The 27,286-nt window shown below is 38.4% G+C and overlaps 1 pseudogene; it reads left to right on the top strand.

Annotated features, from left to right (window-relative positions):
* LOC101315598 (DNA replication complex GINS protein PSF2 pseudogene) overlaps window positions 1–14,838 on the top strand; it is a 63,575-nt pseudogene extending 48,737 nt beyond the window's left edge.
* The last annotated feature ends 12,448 nt before the right edge of the window (window positions 14,839–27,286 follow it).

The following is a 27,286-nucleotide window of genomic DNA, read 5'->3' as shown; positions in this document are numbered from 1 at the left end:
CTGTGTTTTCAGTACATGTATTCTACAAGAAGGTTTCTCCGAAGAATTGGGAAATAAAATAAAGGCTGCCCTCTTAGACTGAGATTTAAAATCAACAAAAGATCGAAATGAATATATCTTTTTAGTTCAAAATCAGACCAATCAACTCTGAGCCTTCTCGTACATGCACATATCTGGTTGACTGAAAATTAGTTATTAATAATTTGTTGTGGGGAAATGGAGCTCTCCAGTTCCCTAAGATCATGAGAGAGTCCCATGGGGTTTTACTTTTTTGGCCGCACTGCGCAGCTTGTGGGATCTTAGTTCCCAGACCAGGGATTGAACCTGGGCCCTCCACAGTGAAAGCATGGGGTTCTAACCACTGGAATGCCAGGGAATTTCCCCAGGGGTTTTAGATAGACCAAAACATTTAGGTACGCCCTGCTCTCCAGTCTACTTAGGACACTGTTGATACCATCTGAGCTTGTGGAGCAGCCTTCTGTTCCCATGCTAAGCCTGGCCACAGAAATCTTTCACCGTCAGTCTCAAGGTCTCCGCGGTTAATGTTCAGGCCATAGGCATCCCTGTGTCACACTGCCTCTTTATCCTCTTAGGAGGCTGCATAGGACCCCATCCCAGGTACCCAACATGCAACCCTGATTGTCCACCCAGGGTCCAGGGTAGAGGCCTCTCAGAACTCCTCCACCCAATCCCTCATCCTTCCTCACTCCTCTTTGTTTGTTTGGTTTGGTTTGGTTTTGGCCACACCAAGCAGCATGCGGGATCTTAGTTCCCGGACCAGGGATCGAACCCATGCCCCCTGCAGAGGAAGCATGGATTCTTAACCACTGGACCGCCAGGGAAGTCCCTCACCTCACTTTTTTTCCCTTTAGCCTGGCTCTCCCTTATCTCTCCTCAATGTGAACTTTCCCCTGGGGGAGAAGAAGTAGCATAAGGATAATTTACCTTTGGTTCTACAACGCTGGCCTCTCTTTCCTGAGGTGTAAGTGGGAAAGGAGATGTTAACAACAGATAGTTTCTTTTTATTTTCTATTAGCTCACTTGTTAAGCATCCTTCAGAGGAAAAGACTAGTCAGCCATGTCAGCAAAAACAAGGAATCACTGAGGTGAGCATTGTTAGCACTAATTCAAAACCACACCCAGGAAGAGGCAACCTTAGCTGAGCGTTTTCAGGTGTTGTAGCCCCTTTGCGGGGCTGACACATTTGTGAAGATTCACTGCATTAGGTCAACCTTCAAAGCTTCTACTTCCCGTGATTCAAGTTCCAGATTTACACCCCAAACCCTTCTAGCTATAGCTTGGCTTCCTCTGCAGTTCAGCTGATGAGGATAAAATGTGACAGGCATGCGTGAGTGCTGATTCCAGGCTGCGTGGCAGTTGTATTTTCTTATTGTGGAGTAATAAGTTGGCATTCTGATTTCATAATTCAGTCTCAGGAGCTTTGATAATGTGCACCTTTGGCTAGAGAAATGGATTCCCTATGTACGAGCTGACAATATACAGAAGGTGGAAGGCCAAATCGGGGTCATGCTACCACAGACAGCCTTGGGAGACCGCAGGGAAGCTGTCCCCCCAGCACCCGACAAGCCCCCCTAGGGTCCTCAGATGCTTTCCCTTTATCTCTTCTGCAGTCTGAATCCATACAAGGGGCTCAGTAGCTATCTGTTGAATGATTAAACATTTTCCATTTCTGTAGCATTGTTTAAGATTAAAAAACAAGTCCCAAGCATCATATTTTTTGATTCTTAAAAATACTAAGGGTACACATGAAAGTTAATATGTTCATTTTATAGGTGAAAAGAACTGTGCCATAGTGTTTTGTTGACTTGTTTGAGGTCACGATGCTAGTAACAACCAAGCCACAATACCCTCAGAAAAGTGACTGCAGATATTTTTAACCTGGACGTATCATTAATGCCTTATTACCAAAACTATGCCACTCAAAACACATATAGATAAATAATAGTATAATAGCTAAAAGTTACGCAGCCCTTACTATGCGCAAGGTACTGTGCTAAGCAACTTACGTACATTAATGTGTTTAGTCCTATGAAGTCAGTACAAACTCCTATTCTTTCATTTTACAAGTGAGGAAAATAAACCTCAGAGAAATTATGTAGGTTGTTCAAGGTCACACGCTTAGGAAGTCGCAGAACTGGGAATTAAACCCGGACACTCAAAACCTATGGTCTTACCCTACGTTGTAAAGTAAATATATGAAAATCCTTGCCTGGTTGGATACCGTAAATCTTGGACTCTTCTGCCAGCTTGATTTGTCATGTGCAAGAGGCATCTTTTCCATTTGGTTTAGTAGCCATGTTTGAGATTTGGCGTCTGTGCTCATATCTCATCATGCTTGTACTTGGAAATCTGTCACTTCCTCCAGCCCCACCACGTCTGCCAACTTATGCTTTCGTTTTTTTTTAAATAAATTTATTTATTTTATTTATCTTATTTTTGGCTGTGTTGGGTCTTTGTTGCTGCGTGCGGGCTTTCTCTAGTTGCAGTGAGCGGGGGCTGCTCTTCGTTGTGGAGCACGGGCTCTAGGCACGTGGGCTTCAGTAGCTGTGGCTCGCGGTCTATAGAGCGCAGACATAGTAGCTGTGGCGCAGGGGCTTAGTTGCTCCGCGTCATGTGGGATCTTACCGGACCAGGGCTCGAACCCGTGTCCCCTGCATTGGCAGGCGGATTCTTAACCACTGCGCCACCAGGGAAGTCCACTTAATGCTTTCTAAGATAAGGACAATCCCCAAAATTGACACCTAAACTCCCAGTTCAAGATAACCTAAACTCCCAATTCTAGATTTCCCCAGTCTGACTCAAACTGCTTCCAAATAGGCCCAGTTATGATAGACAAAATGAGACGAATTTTTATTCTATTGAAAGACAATTCCATTGGAATACAAGCACTAAATAACGTCCCACCCCCAACATTTCTCAGATTTCAGATCAACTTAATAGACAGCAACCTGTATTTCAACAGGTATCTCACCTAACAGAATCCTTCGTGATAGTCTTGAGAGTATTCTCTCCCCAGGCCACCCACCACAAACATCCATGTTACTCTTTCATTCAATAAATACTTATTGAACCACTAATAGGTGTAAGCCACAAGCCTAAGCTGATGCCTTTGAGAAACAAGGCAAAGGCATAGCCATTGTTGTCAATCCGCTTACTATTTATTAGAGTTAGAGGATGTACAAAAAGGAGTATTAGAAGAAAAGTATTATTAGTTGCAAAAGGTATGTATTTAAAAACTGTGGAGGTTTAGAGGAGGGATTGTTTCATTTATTTTAAGGAGTCAGGAGGCCTCATAAAGAAAGTCACATTTAAGTTGGAGTTAAACAGGAGTGCCAAGGCAAGATGCTATTCCAGGTTGAGCAAACAGCAAGATCAAAGGACAGGGGCTGAGACAAAGCAGAACATTCATTTAGCTGGGCTGGAGCACTGGATGGATTGAAGGATATAGCAAGGAGTCATCTGGAAAGGTGGGTTGGGACCAGAGTATATTGCACCTTGAATGTACAGCCCTGCATTATACTCTGAAGTAACCATGGAAGGGAGTAGCGTTCTTTTTGTTACATAGCACAGTGGTTAATAGCAAGGGACACCGGAGTCAGATAAATTTCCAGCTTTACCACATAGTATTTCAGTGACTTTGAGAAAATCATTTAACCACTCTAAGTCTCAGCTTCCTCATCTGTGAAATGATAATGAATATAAGAACTACATGTCAAGGGGTTGTGATGACAATTAAAGCAGTGATTACAAAAGGATACTGGACATTGAGGTTGGCGATAGTAGGTACTAGGGAACATTATTAGTGTTAAATGAGTAAAGAAATAGTGAAAGACTTTTAAATTTCTTATAACTCACTCTGCATGCCTTGGAATAATTTCTAACTCATCTGTGTCCCTTTGACTGTGACAACGGAATTCTACATGTGTGCAGTTGAGCTTATATGGATACCTATGTCCCTTCAGCCCTTCTACCACTTCTGTGATTGCACTGGCCTTTCTGGCAGACACATCACACTGATAGTTTATATGAATCTTCTATGTAGATAAAACCTAAAGGACTTTTTCACAAATACTGTACCTGCCATGGAAGGCCTCCTGAATCCTGACCTCATGCAATTATTTTTTTTCCTAAATGTAGAAAACTTTACACCATCTCTGTTAATTTAATTTTATTAATTTCAATCAAACTTTTCCTTATAGAAATCTTTCTAAACATACTAATTTTATCTAGCATGTAACTATAAATCACCTGAAAATTTGATAAGCATTGAACTTATCGCTAAAAATATCTAACTGGGTTAGAACAAAACAGTTCTGAATTAAATAGCTTTATAGGTCCCCTCTGGTTTATTAATCCATTAATCACTACTCTTAGGCTATGATCATTCAACCAGCTAGACTTTTCTTAATATTTGTACATTCTTTTTGCTCAAAAGGCTATCTTGACACTTTGGATCATATACTCTGCCCAACTAGGATGTAATTTATCTGCCCCATTATCTATAATAAAAAGGTAAAAACTAGGGCTTCCCTGGTGGCGCAGTGGTTGAGAATCTGCCTGCCAATGCAGGGGATACGGGTTCGAGCCCTGGTCTGGGAGGATCCCACATGCCGCGGAGCAACTGGGCCCGTGAGCCACAACTGCTGAGCCTGCGCGTCTGGAGCCTGTGCTCCGCAACAAGAGAGGCCGCGACGATGAGAGGCCCGCGCACCGCAATGAAGAGTGGCCCCTGCTTGCCACAGCTAGAGAAAGCCCTCACACAGAAACGAAGACCCAACGCAGCCAAAAATAAATAAATTTACAAAAATTGTTAAAAAAAAAAAAAAAGGTAAAAACTAGATGTTGTTTCCAAGACTTGTACTTTGTTAACATGTGCTGCGTTTCTATGATCACTGTTTTCTTAACTAAACACTCCCCAATATTTGTTTTATATCTGTGCTTTTCTCAAAGTTCCCAATGTACACACAGAAGAAGGTTTGCTCACCAGGAAAGATCTGGCCAAATGTCCTTATGGGAGCTTTTCCAAGGAAGTCAGTATAGATTCTTAAATTTACACATTGCTGTGTGGGTAGGCAGCATGGAGTTGGATCAGGAGACAGTGCAAGACTTTTAGCTACATCTATTTAATATAACATGACATATGTTTATTTACAAAACCCTTTATAAGGCAGCCTGAGTAGCTTAGGTATTACATGTTATACTATTTGTAAGGCATATTTTAAGGTATTTTGCAAAGAAGAGAACATATTCTGAAGTCTTTAACTTTTATGTGGAACTATCATGGATGCAAAGGAAGAACACGACAATTAATTCTGTTTCCTAAGGTCATTTCATTCAAAGACAACAGCTGGAAATTCTGCTATTTTGAATAGGTTTTAGCAATTAACAGTATAAAAAAATTAACAGAGAATGCAAAGATTTTATTCTACCCAGCAATCAAAAGTAGTTGTTCTATCAAAAGGAGCTGAAAGAGACTTCTTTTGACCCTGACCACCAGTTCCATTTGTAGTTCATTGTCCCAAATCTCTTGTCCTAAAAAGCCTTCACAGAGCAAACACCTTAGTAGCTTGTTCTGTCACCTCTATTGCACTCTGTCCAATAAATTGTGTCGATATACTTCCTATTCTCAGGCTTTTCTTCTGACTCCACGGGATGCTGGCATCATTCCAAGCCTGCTGGGTCCCAATCCTGGTTTTATAGAAATTTTTTTAAAAAATCAATGAGAGAAAAAAATGTTTCTGGATAGCTCAGCTGACATAGCCACAGGCAGGAGCTGGCTGGCGGTATTCGGTATTATCCACATGACCAGCTAGACAGAGACTTTGTTATTTCACAGTTCACCTTGCCATCCAAGTCACTCAATTGTTGCAATCAGTGCTAGTGCTTCGGGGTGAAAATAAATAAATAACAAATGTGGGCTAGCAGAGGTTCTGGCTGGCTCTGGGAATACACATAGAACAGCAGTATAGCCTGCTGGGGTCTAAATCAACTAATCAATTCTTGATTTTTTTTTCTTTTTCTTTTTTTTTTGTTTATACTTTGTCAGCTAATAGATTGTGACCCATGAAATTACTTCTTTGAAAAGGAGCTTGCTGTAGGTAATCCTCTTCTTTCTAAAAGAAAATCTACTGACTAGGGCATCATTGAGTGAGAGCCCCTAGCACGGGTTGCTGCAAGTCAAGAGGCAAAAAGGGTAGGGTTATCTAGTAAGCAACAAGAAGAGACTCCTTGCTTTGAAGTAGATGAACTCTTTAAAAGGTGTTAGAAGCTACCTTCCCATGCAATAGCCTAGGGATGATACAGTTCATCCGAAGAGCCTCATTCAGAATGGGAAAAATAAAAATACAAACCTATCCAACCTGGCATGAAAAACATAAATGGGTTTGAATAATTGAAAGCAAGAAGACGTTACCATACTGCAGCCAAAACTCAAAACAGCATGCTGGTTCCTGTTACATAGAAAAGCAATCTAGGGCATTAGCTCATGTGTCATTCTTTCTACTTTCCTTTAAGAAAACTCTAGCAAGAGGATTTGTGTTTTAAAGATCAATGCCAGATATGAGCACCATGAAGAATGAGTAGGCATATTTCTAAAATGTTGAAGAGGCAGGTTTTTAGGAGAAAATACACCTATTCCTAATTTGAAGTCCTGCCTTTCCTGTTTTGTGCCAAGTAACAGGCTTTGTCATCCATTACAGAAGCACAGGATGTTTAAATGTTAAAGGAGTGAGAGGAAAAGGAGGTTGCTAGAGGCGATTCCATTTCTATTACCTGTTTTAAAAGAAGAGCATCATTTTAATAAACGAATTAAATACCTGTTTTCATCAGCAACAGTAGCATTTCATAGCTTTGCTTCACTATCCTAACCTCTCCCCAATTAGTTCTCATTCTCTACCATTGCATTGCAGCACAACTCAGATTTGTACAAAATATAACATACATTTCCCTCATGCATGATGTCCAAGTTACAGTCAGAACTTGACAGTAGTTCAAGTCATGCAACCAAGTAGGTTTCATTTATAAATAGAAATTCTTGTCAGCTTCACAAGGTAGGAAGAAAAAATATAAAAACAAGTGGTGAAGAAATAAAGAGAGCTGATGCGTTGTCACTAGGACACACTGTTTGGAGTAAAAGGTTAATTTCATCAGCAGAAAAATTACAATCAGAGCAGAAACAGCTGTAATCAAACAGAAGTGCATAGGGGGGACAACATATATTGGAAAGCAATGGGAAACTGGATGGAACTTGGAACAACTAGCACATAAAGACCTGTTATTGAATGAGACTAGACAAGAGAATGTATGACCAATAAATTCCAATTTGATTAAGAAGGTTATAAGTATCTGGCGGAGGAGAAAGAAGACGGCTGTCTACTGATTGTGGGAGGAGAGCTTATTGATTGCCATAGCCTCTGAGCCTGTCAAATGCTCCAGGCTTAACAAAACACTCTGTCACACCTCCTTTTTCTCTCTTACATGTCAATATCCCACCCACTCCCACATTCTGTAGGCGCTTCCTCTACAAAGAGTGACTTGTCTCATTTCTGCAAGCTAAGCAGATGAAACCTGGGTGTAGAGAAGTCCACTGTGAGTGGTAAAGTAAACCAGATTTTCTCCTTTAATTAACCATTTGCTTCAATTATTTACTGAAATGGAACTGCCTCTCAACACTACCCCTAGAGCAGGAGGATGCACCTGGGCCTGGCACTACCTGGCAATGCAACTCTGGTCACTCCCTACGGTGGGCAGGTGATGTGTCCCAGTGCCGAGGTGGGGCCGTATCCAAATCACTGAAGATAGATTTCAAACCACACAGGCCTACCACACAATTGCACCCTAAGGATACGGTCGCTCCATAGGTTGATAAATCTCTCCGAGCATTTATAATTAGCTTCAACACATTCAATGTTCACCCCCACTCCAAAATGAGAAGCCATTTGAGACTGAGGTTCAAAAAAGGAGAAAATTATAAGGAAATTCATATTCACTGTGGCTTATTTTTATACTTTCAAAGGTTGAATTTATAAAATAAAAGGATCCAAAGGAGTTATTTTGCTTATTTGTTTTACAGGGTTTCTAAAATATTATGTGTTTGTTTCCTTCTTATATAAATAATGCCAAGTGAAATAAATGTGAAAGAAAAGAATATTTAGTATGAATTCAGAGATTCTTTTTCCTATTTGACATATCAGAAAAGTCACAATCTATATAAAAGAAATCCTACCGTAGGTCTTAGTTGTGGTTAATCTCATTTAATTAAGAATTTATAAGAAGGTCTATGAAATGGGGTCATTATACTTCAGACTAGGTCACATGGTTTCATAAGATGATATTTGGAAAAATACATTTTGATTAATTAATTAATTAATTTACTGGTCACTCCATGAAGCCTCAGGATTTCTGCCATGTACATAACTTCCTACGAATTCACCTTTCTTATTCTAAAGCTTAAGCCCTTTCAATGTCACCTTCAAGTAGCCTGAGAAATCTCTTATCATTGAACCACAGCAATAGTATTTGACTAGATGGGTGGATTGACATTTCCTGTTTTTGTACCAATTTTTCCATCAAAGATAGTATACTGGTGTCTGGGATGATTTAGACACAGATGTTATCTTTCTACACTGTTATGCCTCTATGATTATTTGGTATGAGCTGTAAACCAGATAACAATGGATCTAAGTTAAATATCAGTTTGTGTATCAAATGTGCACTGTGTTGTACATTCGTGTGACCTATCTAGGAAGAGAAAAGAAACTGCTAGTGAGCATTCTGTATGAATTCAGATGTGCTGACAAGACGGGGTTATATGTGCAAAAGATTTACTGAGGGGGAGCAAGATGCAGGTCTGACACCTGTGAAAAGGAAGACAAGGGAAGATGATTGGGTAGAAGGAGTTTCCAACTGCAGCACAGTTTCAAGTTTCAGCAAGGTTGATGGGGACTCCTCAAGTCAATCCATAAAAGGAGTTCTATATCTCATAGGAAAGGGCTGCCTTAGTACCCCCACTATGTCAGTCATTGGCTGGGAGCAGCCCACCAGGAAGAATGGTCTCAAGGCAAACATGATGTGGGGGCCAGAGGGGCAGCTGCTAGTGCTATCAGTCAATTATGCTCCACCAGCTGGAGATCTGACAGTTGTATTTTCATGGCCACCATCATTAGTGTAACTTTGCAACATTTCATTTTAGCTCAGATAAAGAGATTGGCTAAATCACTGACTTCAATCCATTTAAAACATGGGTAATATCAAGGACTTATAATGGAGATTAATTTCTTTCATAAACTTTTAATAAGCACATACTATAAACTGTTTCTAAGCCAGCTGCCATGGACAGAAAAGCTATTACAACACAATACCAGCCTCAAGGAACTTGCACGTACAGTTGTACACGACAGAAGGAAAAACAGGCAATAGATGTGCATTGCTTGCTGAAACCAAATAAGATGTATTTTATCATAACATGGGAATCTTTTAACATGCTTATGATATGTTCACCCAATGAAACATTTAATTAAGCACTTGAGTACAAAAAAAAAAAGAAAACTGTTATGGTCAGCCATTTTCCCAAAGCAGACAGTAAACCAAGTGGTACTGTAAGGAAAAATTAACATCTTCATTTTTAAACTTAGAGCATTTCTGTTAAAATAATTTAACATTTTGCAAATGATACAAAATTTTTATAATTAATGAGTTATTTTCTTTTAATTAGATATGCTTATAAAAATATATGACCTCACTTTTTGTTTTTTTCATTAATTTCAGCGACGTTTCTGAAAAGCTAGAAATTCCATGATTTCAACTGATAACACCTCACACGTGTAAGAATGAGGATTATGAAAGTTCATTCTTAAGGAAGAAAATCACCCCAAGAATTATTTATTGAATATCTATTCTTTGCCAGATACTTCTCTAGATGTTAGGGATATAGCAGTGAAGAAAACAGGTAAAATTCCTGTCTTCAGGAAGCTCACATTCCTGTCAGCGGTGAGGATGGAGAGACAAAATAAACAAGATAAGTAAGATACAACATGATATGGACATATATACACTACCAAACATAAAATAGATAGCTAGTGGGAAGCAGACGCATAGCACAGCAACATCAGCTCAGTGCTTTGTGACCACTTAGAGGGGTGGGATAGGGAGGGTGGGAGGGAGGGAGACGCAAGAGGGAAGAGATATGGGGACATATGTATATGTATAACTGATTCACTTTGTTATAAAGTAGAAACTGACACACCATTGTAAAGCAATTATACTCTAATAGAGATGTTAAAAAAATTTTTTTAATTAAAAATAAAATAAAATAAAAACTTAATCTCAAAAAAAAAAAAAGATGACAATATTCTCTGACCTGAAAGGGCAATACTCACTTAGGAGTATGAAGGGGAGGGGTATTTATGCTATTTCTCCAGGAAGACAATGGAGGTAAACAGGAGATAAAGTAACAATTTAAAGCAGGAACATACAGAAAGAATGCGTTGCTTTCCAGACGATGCGAGCACCGTGACTGGATGGAGGGTCAGGGAACGTGGGATGGGACAGAGGCAGGCGCAGGCACAGGCCAGGCCAGATCAGGGAGGACTGAGTTGCCATGCAAGGGGGATCTGACCTTATCCTATAAGCAGCAGGAAAACAATAAAAGATTTTAAGGATGCAAATGAAAAAAAAAAAAAGATATAACATGATAGTAATACACCTGCTAAGGAGAAAAAAGAAAGCAGAAAAGGGGAGGGTAGAAATTTAGAGGTATGAAGAGGTAAGTACTAGAAGTTTACATAGGTGGACCAAGAATGAAAACTTTATTGAATTATAGTAATAATAATGAATTATAAAAATTTTATTCATTTTTTTCCAACAAGCATTTGTTTGTAGGTGCCAGGTGATGTGAACACAGAGATGAATAAGACAGTATCACCGCCCTCACATGGCCTTTTAAGTAGTGGGAGAAAGAAAATCAACAATCAATGCTACATTCCAAAAAAGCTAAGACATGAGCTAAAATTAAAATATCAAAACACCCTTATTTTCACATTTCTAAATAAGCTGGTGATGAAAATACTGATAGATTTCACTACATAAACAAAAGTTGAAGCCTCCTGATATCAAATAAACCAGCAACTGTGCAGTGTGATGATGCCAGCAGTATAGCTTTTTAAATATCGCCCAAAACCCTCCTAAATAATAAATCAGGAGTGTTAAAGAAGACAAAACAAACAAAACTATGGACAATATCCTCTACAAAACTAGGAACAAGGAATCCCCGTGAACTTAGGACAGGCATGAGTGTGGCCCAAACACCAAGAGCTGTGTGCCCTGAACAGCATAACAACTACGTGGTTGGAGCACTGAGGAGTGAAAGGGGCATACCCACTTATACCACAAGCCATGGGAACCAAATCTTACTCCAAAATAATCACAACCAAAATGAGATAACCCTATGGAGGCAGGGACTAAAGGATCTGGGAACAGCCTAAATGTCCTCACAGGATACAAGTTTCACAGAGAGCAAACAGCTTCTGAATGTGAGAAGATCAAACACAGCTGTGTCGGTGTAGGTTCCGGAGACATTCAGAGCAAATACTCATTTTCAGAAGTGAAAAACTTTACTCTCAAGGAACACTAGTGGAAATACATGCTAAGGTGAGTGGGTCAGGAACACTGAGTGTAAAAAAGAGAGTGAAGCTTCAGAGAGAGCATAGAGGCGCCCAAAGAATGCTAGTCGTGAAAAGTAGTATAAAGGCAAAATTACAAGGCTGAATCTGACAGGCCTACATGACTCAGTGTTGAAGAATGCAGTTGAAGACAGAAAATATTTCTGATCTACACATATCTATAAAAGACAGAAAAGCAACTACAGAAAGGCCTTTCCTTGAGTATTTCACATAAAAACAGAAAGGAAATTCTCAGTCCAAGGAGCTCTCCACAAGAACATCTTCCTAATAGCCTAAGAAAATACACGGCTTTGAAACGTGGGGTGCGGGAGCTTACAGGCTATAGTGTTTCAATCTGAAAAATAAATAGACATGGCAACAAACGTGCACACAAAAATGACCCTTCACGGCTGGAGGTTTTTAAAAGGCAAATTGTAAGAAACTTAAAATTGAATGACAGAGAAATATTACCTAATGTTAGGTAGTAATTTTAAATTAAATGTACAAAGAGTTTTAATGACTTGGGAAAATGCACCACAGCTTTAGGCTCTTCCAAATCATCGTGAGACAGTCCTAGAATTTTTATTCTGCTAACCAATTTAATGAATAGAATATTCCACAGCTATCTACTTCATAACCAAAATATCCACTGGGGTATCCTTGAAATGATTTCTCTGTGCCCTTAGAATACAAATTACCTCCACTCCTTCTTTTGCAAGAAGTTATATTTTTACTTAAATAAGTAATAAATTATATTTCTCTTTGTTAAAAAACACAACAAGGGCTTTCCTGGTGGTGAACTGGTTGAGAGTCCGCCTGCCGATGCAGGGGACACAGGTTCGTGCCCCGGTCCGGGAAGATCCCACATGCCGCGGAGCAGCTGGGCCCGTGAGCCATGGCCGCTGAGCCTGAGCGTCTGGAGCCTGTGCTCCGCAATGGGAGAGGCCACAACAGTGAGAGGCCCGCGTACCGCAAAAAAAAAAAACACACAACAAAGCAAATGAGGCAAACACCTAGTACATGAAGCATAACGTGAAAGCCTCATTTACCACTACACCAGCCCCTGTTCCTTTTCTCAGAGGAAATCACAGGGTGAATCCTTCTATTCTACTCTCCACAAATTCATATAAATACAAAATATATATACATAGGTATATGTTTTCATATGTTATATATGAAAATGTTATATATGAGACCTATGTATATAATTATATATACATATGCATATGTGTATACACACACACACACTCACATACACAGGCAAATACCAATCCAATGATGTCTTTACATAAAATTTCTGTCCATTATCAAAGACTTCAGCAATTTATTTCCCATCAACAGTGTTTGCTCACATTCTGGCCAAAAACAGTTCTTATCAATTACTTCAAATTTGTCAACCTTATGGAAGAAAAGTGTCTTTATTATTTTAATTTGCATTTAGAAGTGTAATAACTTTCATATGTTTATCAACCATTTGAGTATCTTCAACAATAAATTGGGACTTCCTTGGTGGTGCAGTGGTTAAGAATCCGCCTGCCAATGCAGGGCACACAGGTTCGAGCCCTAGTCCAGGAAGATCCCACATGCCACGGGGCAACTAAGCCCGTGCACCACAACTACTGAGCCTGCACTCCAGAGCCCGTGAGCCACAACTACTGAGCCCACGTGCCACAACTACTGAAGCCCGCGTGCCTAGAGCCTGTGCTCTGCAACAAGAGAAGCCACCGCAAGGAGAAGCTTGCGCCCCGCAACAAAGAGTAGCCCCCGCTCGCCGCAACTAGAGAAAGCCTGCAAGCAGCAACAAAGACCCAACACAGCCAAAAATAAATAAATCAATTAATTAATAAAAATATAATGAATTGCCTGTTCATATTCATTTTCCTATTTAACTGTTTATCTTTTTCCTTTAGATCCATACTTGCTCTTTATATTTATGCATATTTATCCATTGTCTATTGATGTGTGGCCAACATTTTCTCCTGTTCTTTATTTTTGAGATATTTTAGTAGAAGTCTTAAATTTTTATTAGATCAAATTTGCCAGTCAGTTTTTAAGGCTTTTGGGATTTGCAATTCTTTAATGAAGAAATTTTACCCCCGTTATTTAAAAAAAAAATAATTGAATTATCTTCTCCTATTCTTTTTATTGTTCATGTACACATGATCTTTTCAACTTCCTGCATATAGTTTCTAGAAAAATATCCACTTTTCTGGATTTTTCCATTTGTTGCCACGCAATTTACCCATTATTTTTAATGTTTTAATCACTTCAATATTGATAACTAAAACAACTCTAATTTTAAATAGATGTATTCCATATTTCACTAAATCAGACTTGCCAAGGTTAACTCTATTTTACTGATTTTTTAAAAAGCATCAGCTTTCAGTTTTAGGCATAAAATAACTCTAAAAATAGTTCAGGGGGCGGGTCCTGCACCGTGGCGGGAAAGTGGCAGGAAAGCAGCCACCTCCGCGCATTTTCCTGGGAGCTGAGGGCGAGTCCCAGGCCTACCACTGGTGCCGCCAAGGACTTGGAATTTGTGGCTAAGAAGGAGCTGGTCCCCATTATCCCGAACTTCAGCCTGGACAAGATCTACCTCATTGGGGGCGACCTGGGGCCTTTCTGCCCTGTCTCCTCAGTGCAGGTGCCTCTGTAGCGGGCGATCAACCCAAACCCAAGAAGGGTCGGCTGCTTCTTCCCGAGTGGACGGACACAGAAAAGTTGGAGAAGATGAAGGATCATGAAGGAAAGGAAGAAAAGTTCCCCCCAGACCTAGCCCTTACTCCAGGGGAACTTACCAAACTCCTACTAAATAAGGTTTCGGACAACATCCCGAAAGCAGATGAGATCTGGCCACTCGCTAGCCAAGCTCCGGGCGTCTGCCGACAGCTTAGTGAGACAACGAGTGACACGCGCCGAGCTGGATAACTTGACCTTGATGGAGGTCAACACCCCCGGGCTTTCCTCCCACCAGCTCCACTACAAACTCCGCACACACCTGCAACCTTCTGAAGGTGCCCAGTCTCAAGACTTCGAGGGAGAGACAGGTTCGTCCAGGCCCTTGTCTGAGGCAGGAGGCTCCCGGGTGGTGTGTGAGCGCTCAGGACTGGATAGAGAGACTCACATTTCTGGAGTTCTAGAACCACTTTTGAATGTCTGAAAAAAAAGTGCAGTGAAGCAAGGAACGGCTCTGTAACATTGTTAGAAAGCATTGTTAGAAAGGCTTGTGCTTAGTCCTCGACACGTGCTGTAATTCCACATCTGTACCTAGGAGCCAGTTGGCCTTTCATGCGGGAAAGAAAAAAAGCTTTGGCAGAACAAGCGGTTTCCCCCAGCAGGGCCTTCAGGCTCTTGATCGCAACTGTCATGCGCAGGTGAGTGGCCCTGGCTGGAAACTGTCATGCGCAGGTGAGTGCTGGGTGACGTCACTTGTTGCTTTCAAAGGATAGGGAGATAGCGGGAGTGCCGATGAGGCCGTGGCATTTTTCTTTTCCCTTTTTGATCCTGATCTCTTGAGCTAAATTTAGGATCTCCTACAGAGGTGGTTCACAAAGAGGAGGAGAGCACATGAGTGGCTAGCGACGGTTGACCCATGTTTGTCCTCTAAGCTCTGATACACAATGAAGACGGAATAAAAAAAATTCAGCAATGCTTCATTAATTCCTGTCTTTAATTTTATTAATTCTTTCATTCTATTTTCTTTAGTTTTATTTTATTGTTTTCCTAGCATCTGAATTCATATGTTAATTCTTTTTCTTTTCCAGTTTTTCTTATTTTTAAATATACATATGTATTTGATTTATATGGTGTGTTTAAAATTTTATCTCTCTTCTGAATAGATTTTGAGCTTTTTAATAGCAAAATTACGCTGCCAATGACATCTGTGTTTTGATATTTGCACACAGTCTGAGATTTGCCTATTAATAGAAAATTTCAAAGTGTTTAAATGTATTTTCATGATTAATATGTCTGGTCTTCTTTAATCTAGTTTCATGCTTTTGAGTTATTGTGCTTCCTTTACATTATACTTTATTTAATTTTTTCCTTTTCATTTTAAAGGTAAACATCCTGTTTTTGTTTTATAACTGTTAGGCTTGCATTTTTAAAATATTAAATTTCAAATATCTTTATTTATGAATATTAGTATTTTAAGGGCCTATCCTGACCTCTTCCATGTAGAATGAGAAAATTACCAAACTTTTTTATTCCACTTCTACCCTTCCGTGCTTTCATTTTTTTTAAGAATCAGTACTTAAACCTTGATTATCTTTTTTTTTTTTTTTTTTTTTTTTTTTCGGTACGCAGGCCTCTCACTGTTGTGGCCTCTCCCGTTGCGGAGCACAGGCTCGGGACGCGCAGGCTCAGCAGCCATGGCTCACGGGCCCAGCCGCTCCGCGGCATGTGGGATCTTCCCAGACTGGGGCACGAACCCACGTCGCCTGCATCGGCAGGTGGACTCTCAACCACTGCGCCACCAGGGAAGCCCCTTGATTATCATTTTTAAACTATTTTATCATTACAAGTTTGTTATAGTAATTTTTCAATTTTCCATCTTTTTTTTCTGAACACAGTTTACAAATTCTTTGTTAAAATGTTTATTTAATTGTGCCTCACTGAACTTGAATATGACTTTAAATTGCTTGATAGTTGCTTGTTTTCAGAACAATATGAATGCTAGCTTTTTAGTCTTTCCCTTTACTTTTCCCAGTGAATATGGAAACCTGACTGGGTCCAGATCTCTTACATCACACCCTTTTCCCTTAAAATTCCTTATGTCAAGAATGGGTTTAGGAATGGTAACAGGATGGGAACTCCCTCAGCCTGAGGGTGGCTGAGCAAACGCCTTGGCAGTAGGTTTACCACACTAGTCACCTGACTGCAAACAGCCCCAAGCACTAAACATGCCACATTTCACTCCTCTGGGGCCATGTTGCAAAAGTGTTGGGAAATTCTGTGATAGATCTTGCTCTGTTGTTTTCTCTTCTTTATAAGTTTTGGAAAAGTTTGAAACCCAGGTATTTTTTCTTTCATTGTATTTAATTTTTTTTCCTTCATCCTAGATGCTTGTAGTTTCTTTTTTATTTTTAAATGTACAGACTTTTATCAGAATGTGTTTACATTCAGTTCCTTTTCATTTAAACTTGACAACTCATGGGCCATATGAGTTTACAGAGTAAGTTTATCCTGGGTGTTTTCTCTCATAATATTTTTGCATTTTCTTTTAGGTCATTTGTTATGATTCTTCTTTAGGAAAACAACAAGTTTCCATATATCGTTGTTTATCTTTTGTGTTTATCATCTTTCCATTAATTGTTTGCACCTCTTTTTGCCGTCCTATGCATTTTAGGCAACATCTTAAGTTAATCTTTTATGTAATTTTTGATCTTCTACCATGTCAGTCCTATTCTTTACTTTGTCTACAACAGGTAAAAATTTTATTTCCACTTTTTAATAAATTTTATAACATTTTTATTTATTGTACTTAACCTTTATATTACTTTACATCTCTTGGCCCACACATTTTTTTCATCTCTATCGCCTTATGTCATCTCTTTTCTGTATTGTCATATGTATAATGTTTTATAAAACTTGATTGGTTTCAAAATTTTATACTGATTAAACTACAATGAAATATGTATCTACTTATTATGTATGTATTATTTATCCTTTCTTTTTGTTATGAAATCTCTTCATAGGCTTTACTTTGTTTTCTTTTTCCTTCACATATGCCAGAGTGGTGATAATTCTATACAGGCATCTATTTTTCTGCAAAAACAGAGAACTATATGATTTAGGGACCTCTCGTTCTCCAATTGAACACCACTGATTTCCTTGCATTTGATCTAAAGTTGGAAAGTTAGTTGACTGTCTGTTTTTTCAATTATCGAAAAGCCTGAGGAATACAGACAAAGAATTTTGTCCAGTGGGAAAGCTATCTTTCAGTGTTTCTGTAAATAGAAAAGTTAAAAATATCTTATGCTACACATCAGATCCAGCATCTGAGTGTTATTACCAACTGCCTCAAGAAAGAATTTCTGTGTTTTTAAAAAGAAAAAAAAAAACCTGTCAAAATCTGTTGTCACTCACACTCTACCTCTACCCTCCACCTAAGCTCAAGCCTTCTGGCATATCTACACTCAATTCCACCTGGTTGCCATCAACCTCACCAAAGAAGAGCCCTGAAGCTTTGGGCAGGTGCCTTTTCCTATCTAAAGTAAAAACTCTAGAGCACCCATTTAAGTTTGTATGTAACTTAATTCCACGTTTTTTTTCTACTCAGGTAACTATTCCTCAGACTCATATGAATACCTTGAATAAACACCAAATCTTGTCTTCTCTCTCCATTGTGCCCCAACATTGCTAGACAAATAATTGTTTGTTCAGTGTTTGCTTCCTTACTTGCCTGCATGGCTGATTGGCTGATTAGAGAAGTTCCTATTACCACGGAGCAGTCTGGTGTTTGGGACCCCCTTTTCAAATGTCGATTCATACTGCTGGTTTGGGAGATTCCTAAAGTTTGGAACCTGTGTGATTATATTTCAATACACCAGTAAAAGAAAAAACACGGCAATCATATCTCAGTACAAATCCCAATCCTTTATTCTATCTGATCAGGAATATCTGCTGTATTTCACTTTATCTCCTTTAAGGTGATAAAAAGATAAGTGACCAGTAAGGACTCTGTAGATACAGTAGTAACGTGACTTTAAAAAGAGAAGTAAGTATGGGCACCAGGTCAGAGGTGAGGTCTGTTCAGGGCAGAAAGACCTTTCCTGGTGGGCGATTTGGTCTGTGAATATCTAGTCCAGTGCTGGCCAATAGAACTTTTGGCAATGATGGACATGTTTTATATCTGTACCTTTGATACAGTAGCCACATGTGGCTATTGAACACTTGGAATATGCCAGAATGACTGAGAAAGTGTACTTTTAATTTTATTCAACTGTGATCAATTTTAGTTTAAATAGCCACATGCACTGAAGACCAAACAAAACTCCTGGTCAGATCCTTGACTTGTCTTTAATCAACTTCCCTCCCGTACAATCCAATCCTCCAGTTATCCCCAGCTTACTTCAAGGAGATTTTGAAGCAAATTATTAACTTCCTTAGCTTTTTGTTTGTTTGTTTTTAGATAGATCACTCTAGATTTTAAAGGACCATGTGTGTTATATCTGGAAGGTTGAAGGAAGGAAGTATCAACCTCTTTCCTCCAGGAATTCTGAGTCTTGTCTCACAGCTACGACACAACTTATGGTCAAATAGGAGTTCGCTGGAAGACTCGGGGGCCCTGTACGTTTGACAAGGATTTTAGGAAGGAACTGGACTCTTTTATCTTCACATTGTCTTTTCTTCCCCCCGCTAAGTCTCTTCCATTCATGGAAGAGTCAGCCATCAGTGAACTCAGTAGTCCTCATCCACCCTTCCCTAAAACTAGCAAAATCTGTTCTTGTAAAAACAAACACCTAAACCTCATGCTGTTTGTTAAGTGTGTGAGAAGATTTACTGTAGCAGATATTCAACTTCTAATATCACTGTGTCCGTAAAATTCTGCATTTCCACTGCTAATTATCATATTCTACTTTTAAGGAAAAAACTTTTTGCCTAATGACCTATTTTATGCAGAGCATGTGGTTGAAATTAAAGTACTACTGTTCATTCTACATACAAAATATTTTTCATCTTGGGAAAAACATTGATTACTCCCCGAGAACACTGCTGCACAGTAGTTATTACTTTACCATTTTGCAGATGAAGAGGGAGAAGAGGAAATGAATAAACACTAAAAGGAGAACATCTGTGTGTGGAGCCCTAGCTGGAATCAAAGTTAGAATTTTAAGGTCTGTGATTTTTCATCTCAACCTCAGACCTGTCCTCGCTCTATATAAAGTTATAACTATAATTCACTCTCAATTAACTGAGTATATTTTACATAGTTAACCTAAACTCATTCCAACAAACAGCCTTCCGAAAGAAAAAAGAAAGAAAGAAGCTAATAAGACTAGCCACATTGTGCTGTTAATTGCCGTCAAATGTTGTGTTGACTTGTTCCATGGGAAGGACTCAGCAGTAAATATGTGTGGAACAGGGATATTGCTACTTCCTTCCTCCACCCTGGTTTAGTCACCTGGAAAATATCACGAAACCACTCAGTCCTTATGTACCATCACAGGATTTATAAATCATCCACAAAAATGGCTGCTTCTGCCCCCAAATCTCTGTGTAACTATACATAATGGTATGTGGATGGGTGGGCATGGGGGCTTGTAACTATTTAGGGAATCTTTAGGTTCATAAGAAAGAGAGGAAGTTGTTTCTCTTTTGAGAAACATCTTTGAAGGTTTTACTCCAGAGGAAAATCTCCGTTATAAATATCCTGTCCACTTGATTTCACCTATCCTGATGCCTAAAATTTTGCCAAATAGAATTGCATTTTAGTTAACAATAATTCTGTTTTAAAATCCAAATATCTTTGAGAATATTGTAGGTCTGTCCATTCACCAACACCTCAGCAAGCTTTGTTAGAGAAATTTGATTTTTAATTTGTGGGAGCTGCAGAATAACTGCAGAGTATGCAGTAGAACAGGCCTGGATAACCATGCAAAATGTAGACTAGTGGTCCTCATACTTTCGAACATGTAACATCAAATTCTAGAATTTGGAGAAATGGGAAGTTCTTAGTCCCACTCCAGAGATTCTAAATCAGTAGGTTTGATGTAGGTACAGTAATTTGCATTCAAACAAGTATCTCTAGGTGATTCTGATGCATGTTGCTCAGTTGCAGGAAATGTTATGCCCTGGAGGCGTGCACAGCACGCCAGCATGGGTGCATCTCCCATTTTGATAAGGGTTTAGGTAATTTGAGTGCATGAAGCATAGGGGCTCATGAGGAAAGGGCTAAAATGGAAAGATAGATGAATATTTGAAAATGACTCAGTGCCATTTCAAAATTTCATTAAAGTTTGGCTTTGCACCTTGGAGAGCAGCAATGTCCCATTTTCTTCCTCCTCTTCCTTCTGCTCCAGTTCTACAAAACTCCCTACTCACACAGCCTATAATCTATTTTACATAGTCTTATATCATATAGACAAAATATTTTTTTCTGTATTGCCTTGGGAATCTGTCAATAATTTTAACATTACTTCAGTAAGAAAATTTATAAAGTACAAACAATCCAACACACCCCTTCCCAAAGGTAGGAACTTAAATGCATACTAAAAAGGAAATCAGGCGGAAAAAATGCCAAGAGAAAAATAAAGCAACTCTATCTTGTCAAGAACCAGCATGTAAACTGATTATATTGCCTCTCAAAAAACAAAAATTGCAGTTATTAGGAGTGAATGAAGGGATTATTGCCACATTCTAGGGTTTCCAAAGTCTTTATAGTTGTTCCTTAGAATGTTTCAATTAAAGTGCACTAAATTTTTAAAATGTAATATAAATTCACAACCAGATAAGTACAAAAGAATATTCTAAAGCCATTTATGAATGAATTTTGGACTATTCATCTGCTTCTCTCCATTAGGACAGTCAAACTGTAATGTCTTTATTCCTTTGTTATATGAAGCGTGGAACTCAGACTTGCAGCATCACCTGGGAACTTGTGAGGAATTAAGAATTACAGGCCTTACCTCAGATCAACTGAATTCAAATCTACATTTCAACAAGATTTCTAGTGACTTGTATGCACATCAACATTTGAGAAGCACTGTTTTATTTCATAGCAGGACTTACCTCTGAGGGAACTCAGAGCCTGTATGCTATGGACACTCTCCAGTGTTGGTGATATTATCTTGAGTCTGGGTCTGAAATATTCAGAGATTATGAGTTTAGAATTGATTTTCAGAAATAAATTCATTTTTATGAATGCATGTTTCTATCAAAAAATTATATTGTTGACATTTTAATTCCTATTAAGGATTCTATAAAACAAGGCTAAGGTCCTCAATTTGGTAACTGACCAATGGATAGAGATAATGGCAGAGTCTCTTTCAATAGAGAGTAGGACCAAGAATCCTACTAATTAGGATTTTTTAAATACATGTTCAAAAACACATAATTCTGTAAAATAAATGCCTTTTCCACACTCATCCATTTATTTACCCTAGTTAGACTATGGTTGGCCACTTTCAATCAAAATGCAGAAGAGAAAACTGTTACCTTGAACAGTCATAAAGCCTTCTACATTTCTTGGGTTATGAAATTCAGAAACAAAATTTAATGCCTTCCTTCATGACCCTCCACCTCAAACATCTTAAATCCTCAGTAAAAGACATCAACAAAATTGTGAAAAACACACAATAAAATGGAGCAAAAAAAAGAAGAAATGGATAAAAGGGTTCATTCATAAGTGACATTTTAAAATTTGTCTTTTTAATTTAAGCTATTTATTTTGCTTGTTCATTGATTAGCTCCTAGAAAGTAGGTTCCAGATCCTGAAACTAGGGTTTGTTTCTCTGGTGACTTAATCCTATCACCCGCTGTGTTAAGTAAAGTAATTATTTTACCCTGGATCAAGGACAGAGTTTCTGTCCTTTGAGGACTATTTCCCTCACTTTATTCCTTAACTAACTGCATCCCATACCCAAGCCAATCAGCATGAAAATATATGCATAATTTTTAAAAGCAAGTTGCAAAAGAGCAGGTAGATGAACACAAAGCCATTAGCATAATCAAACAATTCAACATTCCTTTAATGAATTCCTGATGTATGCAATGAAAAAGCTTCTTTTTATTCACCATAATAAAACACTATACAATTTTGATGACCTAATTTTTGCTCATTTAAATTATTTTATTTTTAATTTACTTTGATTTACTGATTTCTTATTGCTAACTTTGTATCACTTTAATTCATGACAATCTGATTGTTTTCTCTTAGCATTTTTACACAGTTTCATCCATTTTAACAATCTCTTTTCAAACATTTTGATATTTCCTAATCAGTTACAATACTGTAGGCAATCAGCTTCTCAAGGACAGGGCTTAGGCATCACTTGGGCTACATCAAATGTATGTAGCACTTCCATATTAATGGGAGTACCATTAGTATGGAAATGCTACATACATTTGGCAGAAAAAAAAGTCACAGCTAGTATTAATCTTTGATGAGTACATACCCTCACTTATATGAATAGAATAAAGGGAGACAGATGTTTGTGGTTTAGCTTATATAATTCAAAATCTTCATTTGTGCTATATAATTGCATATATTTACTTTTACTAATAGATGGAGAGTACATGTAGCTAGACACAGCATTTAAACAGAAAGAAATACAGGTTGATTTTATAGGATTTTGCCCTTATTAGGAGTTGGGAGCTCAGCTACCTCTGTAAATACACAAACAGACCTATACAACCATATGCAATGCTTGTAGAGTTTCTCAGTGTCTATCATGTAGCTTAATGCTATCGAAGTACTCCAGTGATAATAAACTCAAGGCTCAAAGGACAGTAAGAATATTATTCCATATAATGTATTATGCATCAATAGTTTTAGCCGGGCAGATCCTACCAGCCTCTCGGGCCACCGCAGCAGAGCTAATGAAAAGAATAGTAACTGATTCAAAAAATGGAAAAGTAGAAAGAAGAAAGGGAGACCAAAGGGAGTAAAAATATAGCAGTAAAAACATAGACACTTCTTTCTGGCCTTTTTTTTTCTTTTTTCCTTCTAGCCATCTTTTTCTATCCACCTTTCGTTCTACAAGTCTACTCTGTGGATTCTCTGCTGTTATCTGTCATTCTCCATTCCCCAAACCTTCATCCAAGCCTTCTTTTGCCTCCACTTTTCTTTCTCTTGTTCTGTTTTTTTCCTCTGTTTATTTGCCATCAAGCTCAATTCAAGGTTAAAGTTAAATACATACTTGTTGCCAATCAGCCCCAGATATTTACGTGTCAAATTAAAGCTTCTAATTCAAATCAATCCATTATTATGACCACACGCTAATTGTAACCCTAATTGATACGTATATCCCACAGTCCATGACATTAATTCCACCTGAGCAATACTCTTGTTTTTTTTCTGCACGGAAAAACTACTCTGTCACAAACAGCAAATTTTAAAGATTCGTTGAAGTCCGTTTGCCCTGTAATAGTGTCTGGTTGTCATTTTTCAAGAAAGAAAAATCGGGTCCATTACCAGGAAATAGTTGCTATTGCCAGTTTTTTTAACACCAAAACTGTTCCCTGATCTTTAAAATCCCTTTCTATTGATCTCTCTCATATCAGATTGTATTGGAAAGACATATTTTAGACAGTTTAAGATCCTTTCTCATCATTGCGTAAGAAATGAAACAGACAATTTCTATTGATGGTTACTCAGAGATACGTGCTTCATTTCTTGGGAACCATACGAAAAAATCACGCGCTCTTAATATCAGGCAGATTACACAAATTTGCATGATTATTCTGGAAAGATGATTTAACAAGATGTTTGAAGTAGCACAGAGAGAAGTTTTTTCAGCTTCATTATTTTCCAAAACAACACAGATTACCAGCATTGCAAAACTTTCTCCGTCGAGCTTAAACGTACTACATGCTCGAGTGTTTTAACGTGTGGATTTTTTAATTCTAGAGGAGGACTTGCCCCTGAATATCAGGAATTTGCCAACTTAATTAAACTATCGCAGTAGTGTTTTGAAGACATTCATAATTCTCTTCTGGCTTTGCTAGTCCCTTCCATCAAAGCCACGTATTCTGAGGGTCCCTTACATTTTGCATCCCGCTCTGCTCAGACTGCGTTTCATCATCAAGCACATTTCACAGCAAGTGTGTGTGCATGTCTGCTCATCTTTTTTATGCTTGCTGCTCACATAAAGACAAGAATCCCATTTATGAAAACTGGTGCAGGAGAGTATCAGTCAAAAATTGGGGGACCATCAAACTTTAAAATGTGCAGCAAGAATGCGATGGGAATTTTGTGATATAAATTTGGTGGGTGGTGTAGAAGCTTATTATTGTGCTGTATTTTATCTTTGTAAAAGGCCTTAACATTTTAGGCAAAATGACCCCAAATAAAATAATACCACGTGATAGGTAGAGAGAAGGATGGATAATAGATAGGATAGATGTGTACATATATATGAACATAGAACAACATTTGATATGTATGAGTTACTTAAACATGAGTGAAGAAGGAATTGAGAAGAAAAGCTTCTCACTCCTTCAGTTCCCTGGTTAAGACCTCAGCTTGCCTTCCTACACACTCTGACTCCTGATAGCAGCTCTTGCCCACTTCCCCCTGCCCCTCTGTCCCCTCTGATTCAAGAAATTGAATGTCGCAACCCAATAATATGCTTCAAGCAGTCTCTGTCACACAAGTAACGTCATTAGGATCATGAAAAAAAAGTCATCAAAAATATAACTAATAACCGCCCTTGTGTCACTGCCACACAAATGCTTTCACACCAGCCTTTTTATGATTAAAAAAAAGTATTCGACCACAGCTATTTTTTTAGAGAGAGAGCAAAATTCAATACGCTACCGTTCAAAAAACTTTTGCAAGCTAGACTTGAACTTATACATTGAACCTAAATTATGTTTGAAATAGGTTCCTTTATATAGTTTAGAACAAATGGTTTCCAGATGAGAGTCAAAACTCAAATATAGAGCCTCGAATTCAGAACTGTTCCATTGGTTTATGAAATTTGTAGGCTGAGGCATCATTTTGCCTTAAAATCATTTTGGCTCAAAATCTGCTAAAAGCATATATTTTTGGTCTCTTGGCTCCTTGGAGAATGTTTATCATGGATGCTATGGAATTTCTGTCAATTCCTAAAACAACCAAATATTCTACTTTTGGAGACCTAAATAAATAAGAAACACAGCTTTTTTGAACTTGTAGCATAGCATCAAGTTCAAAAGGAAAGTTTGGAGCTAAATCCATTAGATGGAACAATAACAGAGCAGATCTAGGCAAATCATCTGCATTGCCTCTGTCATCCTATTCCTTTCCATTTTTTGGATTTTCTTTTTTTTTCTGTATTACCAGATGCAGAGTCTCCTGCCTTGGGAAAGGGAAATATAAAAAGAGTACGTGTGCTTTATTCTTTCACAGAATGTTCTTCTCTTTTGAAACCAGAAAATATTCAGAATCATAAAATAATTTGAGATTTACATTTTTTATGACAAATCCATCCCTCTTTTAGCACAGTGAATGTATGCTGCAGCTTACTGATATAGTAACAATGTAACATGAAAGAGAAAGACCAGAATTTTGATTTGGGAGAATTGGGGGTGAATTCTAATTTCAATGCCTACTAAGTAAAGATCTCGCTGAGTTTCAATTTTCTCCTCTGTAAAATGGGAATAATATCTAGTGTTCAAGGATGTTGGGAGGGTCAGAGATAATGTATATAAGTCGATAACACAGTCTTTGACCCATAATAGATGGTCAGAGTGAGAACTATTACACTGCTGATATTCTAGGAACAAATAGAATTCACATGCCTGCCCTCAGATTTATTCAGCAGTACCTCCTTGAATCTGTGTATATCCAAGAGCATCTCAGGTATGATCTGTCATTGTTAGTTATCTCTATTCTCCCTCTAAGAAAAAGCCCGGTTTCACTATGGGTTTAAGTATGAATTGGAACTTGGTAGTCACAATTCTAAAATAATTGGAAACTAACTAACTACTGTCACATGAACCAGCAAAGCAGCTTATGCCCTTTTCCACTTTCTCCAATACATTTTCTTGCATGCAGCGTTCCTTTGACAAATCTTATCATAATTTATATTTAAAGAAGCACCAATAAATTGTACATGTAGTTCAAAGTTGTTTAAAGAAAACTACTTGAAACATACTAGGAAATAAATCTCTGACAAATCTGTCTCCCCATTTCCCATGATTTCTTCTGTCTTCTTCTTTGTCCCTCTTTTATCACTGGAAGTCCCAATTCTCTCCATTTGCAAAGGTTACCTCTCCCTTGAAAGGCAATTCCTGTCTCCTTTATAACTATCACAGTAATATGGTGGCATATTTTTTACTGTGATTATTATTCACAAGCAAGTACAAAGCTGTTGCTTCTGTAATAACACACGCCGGAAACCTGGGAATTGCTTTCATCTTCTTTACCTGTAGCAGCAACTCATCTCAAGGTCACCTTGGGCTGCCGTGTACTGTCTGTTACCTCTGTCACTTCCTTAATGCGTGACCTTTCATGTCCTGGCACTCCTCACTTGACCCATCATAAAGACTCCAAATTGGTCTTCCTGCCTCTAGTCTTGCACCTCTGCAATTTTTCTCCCCACTGTTAACAGAATGTTCTTTTAAAAGCACAAATCTCACCATAGCACCAACTTTGTAAATCTTTTTTCTTTTGTCTACTTCATGAAAATCCCAAGTCTGGGGCACGACTGCCTGTTGTCTCCTGAGAAGGTAGGTTTGGGCAGGGGCTCAGAGCTTGGGTTTTAGAGTTGCCCTCTCCTGGGCTTACAGACCGGTTTCTGCACTTACTAGCTGTGTGTCTTTTACACCGATCCAACTTATCCAGCTTTGGTTTCTCTCTGTAAAATGAGGATTGCCTGGAGCATTAAATGCAATAATTAATTTATAGTGACTAGCAGAGGGCCTCCCTCCCACATAGAAATCACTTCGCAAGTGGTTATTGT

This window comes from Tursiops truncatus, chromosome 13, assembly GCF_011762595.2.
Source record: "Tursiops truncatus isolate mTurTru1 chromosome 13, mTurTru1.mat.Y, whole genome shotgun sequence".
Taxonomy (NCBI): Eukaryota; Metazoa; Chordata; class Mammalia; order Artiodactyla; family Delphinidae; genus Tursiops; species Tursiops truncatus.
Note: the sequence above shows the minus strand (reverse complement) of the source record. Positions and strands in the feature narration are given on the sequence as shown.